This window comes from Tachyglossus aculeatus, chromosome 1 (assembly GCF_015852505.1).
Source record: "Tachyglossus aculeatus isolate mTacAcu1 chromosome 1, mTacAcu1.pri, whole genome shotgun sequence".
Lineage (NCBI taxonomy): Eukaryota > Metazoa > Chordata > Mammalia > Monotremata > Tachyglossidae > Tachyglossus > Tachyglossus aculeatus.
Window position 1 is genome coordinate 25,859,280 of NC_052066.1, and position 4,314 is coordinate 25,863,593.

A 4,314-nucleotide genomic window follows, 5' to 3' on the forward strand; every position below is an offset into this window, starting at 1 on the left:
GGGTTCCCTTTTAGGAACGCCTGCATTTGCTGACGGGAGGCAGTTGTCGGCAACCCAGCTCATTTAGAAGACTTTTTACCAGGGATGCAGAGTAGACGGTAAGACTCTAAGCTCCTTGTGGGAAGGGAACATATTTACTAACTGTTGCATTGTAATTTCTGAAGTGCTTAAATACAGTGCTCTGCATATAATAAACACATGGATAAAGCACAGGCTTGGGAGTCAAAAGTACCTGGATTTTAAACCTAGCTCTGCCACTTGTCATCTGTGTGACCTTGGGCAAGTCTCTTCACTTTTCCATGCCTCAGTTACCTCATCTGTAAAACGGGGATTAAGACTGTGAGCCCCATGTGGGACATGGACTGTGTCCAACCTGATTAACTTGAATCTACCTCCCTCGCCCACAGTAAGTGCCTAATAAATACCAAATTTATAATTATTATTATTATTCCCAAATTTCCATCTCCAACCCGATTAGCTTGTATCTACCCCAGTGCTTAGTATGGTTCCTGGCACATAGTAAGTGTTAAACAAATGTCAAAAAAATAAAAGAAAAATGCCCTCAATAAATACCACTGTTGAAGAGAGGCAGCAAAAGTCCCCTCTCTTGAATTGGGTTCCTGCTCCTAGTGAATTCTGGAAAAAATAGTCCTCTGATTCCTGGGTAATGTACTTTCCCGGAGCTGCAAAATTGCACCTTCTACTGCTTCTTCAGTTTCTTGACCTCTGACCCTCTCACAGGCTTTGACAACAATGTGTCTGTTATGAGCATGTGCATCTCCAATATTTTTTGTTTCAGTCCCTTGTATTTTATCTCTCTTTGACTGTCTATTTGTGTTCTTGATTGTAAGCTCTCTAGAAGCCAGGCATAGTACAGTGCTCTGGACAGTATGGGAGCTCAGCTAATCCCAGGTTTTCCTTTATCCTCTTAGCTTTCTGTTGTTATGTTCCGTAATGGTATGTTCATGTAAATACTCCAAAGGTAACTGTCATTCTTCCTTTATAAGGACGTTGCATGGTGCATTGCTGTTTGTTGCAACCATTGGGTGCTTAATAAATTCAATTACTACTCAAACATGTCATCTGCACTTCCCAAGTGCTTAGTACAGTGCTCTGCACACAGTAAGCGCTCAATAAATATGATTGAATGAATGAATCTTTTTTTTAATGGTATTTGCTGAGCGCTTACTTTGTGTCAAACACTGGTCTAAATGCTGGGGTAGATACAAGTTCATCAGGTTGGCCACAGTCTCTGTCCCACATGGGGCTCTCACAGTTTAACCAGGAGGGAGAACAGTTATTAAATCCCCATTTTGCCATTGAGGAAACTGAGGCACAGACAAGTTAAGTGACTTGCCCAAGGTCCCACAACAGGCAAGTGGTGGACCTGGGATTAAGACCCAGGTCCTTTGACACCCAGGTCTGCACTTTATCCACTAGGCCATGCTATCTTTTCCATTTATTTGCAACAGAATACCACAACCTGCGAACAAAAGAAGAGCAGAAACATGGTAAGACCTACTCGAGTTGTGTAATCAGAGGGTCAGAGGTCTTTGGGGTGATTCTGGGGACCAATGTCTCTCAGAGGAAATCTTATTTTTTGTCAGTGATGATGCATTTAACAACTTTTTTTCACATTTTCATTCATTCAATCGTATTTATTGAATGCTTACTGTGTGCAGAGCACTGTACTACATTTCATCCCACCCTGTTGTCCACATTCCACTCTAGCTCTCAACTCCAGTAGGGTCCCACCCTACTTCTCCTACTCTCCAACCTTGTTCCCAGCATTTCTGTATCGTATTTTCCCAAGCACTTAGTGCAGTGCTCTGCACACAGTAAAAGCTCAACAAATAATGAGAAGCAGCATGGTCTAGTGGATGAGCCCCCTCCTTCCTCTCCCCCTCCTCCCCCTCCCCCATCCTTCACCTCCCCACAGCACCTGTATATATATATATATATATATATATATATATATATATATATATATATATATATATATACAGGTGCTGTGGGGAGGTGAAGGATGTGTGTATATATATGTGTATATATATATATGTACACATTTATTACTCTATTTTACTTGTACATATAATAATAATGATGGCATTTGTTAAGCGCTTACTACATGCAAAGCACTGTTCTAAGCGCTGGGGAGGTTACAAGGTCATCAGGGTGTCCCTCGTGGGGCTCAGCTCACAGTCTTAATCCCCATTTTACAGATGGGGTAACAGAGAAGTCAAGTGACTTGCCCAAAGTCACACAGCTGGCAGTTGGCGGAGCTGGGATTTGAACCCATGACCCCTGACTCCAAAGCCCGTGCTCTTTCCTACTGAGCCAAGCTGCTTATTCTATTTATTTTATTCTGTTAATATGTTTTGTTTTGTTGTCTGTCTCCCCCTTCTAGACTGTGAGCCCACTGTTGGTTAGGGACTGTCTCTATATATTGCCAACTTGTACTTCCCAAGCACTTAGTACAGTGCTCTGCACACAGTAAGCGCTCAATAAATATGATTGAATGAATGAATGGAGTGGCCCTGGGAATCAGAAAGACTGGATTCTAATCCTGACTCTACCAGTTGTCTACGGTGAGACCTTAGGCCAGTCACTTCACTTCTCTGTGCCTCAGTTACCTCATCTGTAAAATGGGGTAATAAGACTTTGAGCCCCACGTGGGGAGGGACTGTGTCCAACCCGATTAGCTTGTATCTACCTCAGTGTTTTCTAGACTGTGAGCCCACTGTTGGGTAGGGACTGTCTCTATATGCTGCCAACTTGTACTTCCCAAGTGCTTAGTACAGTGCTCTGCACACAGTAAGCGCTCAATAAATATGATTGATTGATTGATTGTTTAGTTTGATGTATGGCACATAGTAAGTGCTTAACAAATACCATTAAAAAAGATACAACTGATTTATTTAAATCTCAATCTCTACAGCCCTGCTGGCTCCCCAAAAGCACCCCTAACTGGGAACCCTAAAGCTGTGATACATGAGGGGCTGGACTGGGGCAGTAGTGTTTCCTTCCAAATGTCCTTCCCTGATCTGTTTGGGCTGGTCTCCATGGCTTTGAGGGTCCCTGGCAGCGTTGGCTGTGTGACCGGGATGGGGTGAAGTGGGTGGCCTCGGTGGGATAAGGTTAAAAAAAAAACCAGCCTGCAAGAATGGTCCAGGTGTGGGTTTAGGAAGGAGGGGCATGCAAGGAGGGGAGCCGGGAAAGGGACTGCAGAGATGGAGATTTGGTAAAAGAGTTGAGGGGATTGGAGTGAGCAAATGGGGAAGTAAGAGTAAACAGTGGTGGGTGGGTGGGAATGATGGGGTGAGGCAAAATAGGAAATAGTCTTGTATTAGCTGGCACAGAATAAAAGATGCTAGCCTTACCATGCCAAGGGGAGAGGTGGAGGGGATAGGGCCTGCCCCTTCCAAGTCGGTCTGACCCCAACTACCCTGGAACAGAACGCACCTTTAGAAAGCTCAAGAAACTCATTCCTTTTAACTGAGTTAGGTTTGGGAGTTCTTTTTCTTCTACTGCTTTTCCGTCTCCTTCTTTTACTACAAGGGGAAGAGATAGAATAAGGAAATGATAGTGTTAATGGAAAGTGAGCAAGAGAGAGGGAGAGAGACGTGTGTGTGTGTGTGTAGGGAGTGTGTCTGGGGTTTGTAGCGGTGATTAAAGGGATTAAAAGTAATGGAAAAGCAGGATCAGTTGAGCTCATAGAAAAAGTAATCATTTGCCAGATATTATCTCTAAGGAAGGGAATTTCTAGTGGGTGGGGGCCCTTCTGTGGGGTTCAGTCAATCAGTGGTATTTATTAAGCACTTACTGTGTGCAGAGCATTGTACTAATCGCTTGGGAGAGTACAGTATAACATAGTTCTTAGGCACATCCTCTGTCCACGAAGAGTTTCCAGTCTAGGGGAGGCCTATGAGGACTGAGACTCCCCTTCTTCCATTCCTGCCCCTGCCTGACCTTGGAGGGGATTTTGGAATGGGAGGGAAGGAGACACAGAGAACACGACAAAAAGAAAGAGAGAGAGAGAGAGGAAGGAAAAGAGAGAGAGAGAGAGGGAGAGAAAGAGAGGAGAGATGAGGGAGGGAAAAAGGGAGGGAAAGAGAGAGATGGACAGGGATGGAGGGAGAGAGACATGTTTCAGGGTAAGTCCTAGTTAAAGCCACCTCAGGGAGCCAAGACCCTAGTGTGTTGGCTTCTGGAAGCAAGGAACTACTTCCTAAAGACCCATCGGAAGAAGAGGGTGTAGGCTGATGGGAACGTGAAACTATCTCAGCTCCTTTGTCCACCAGGAGTCTACCGATT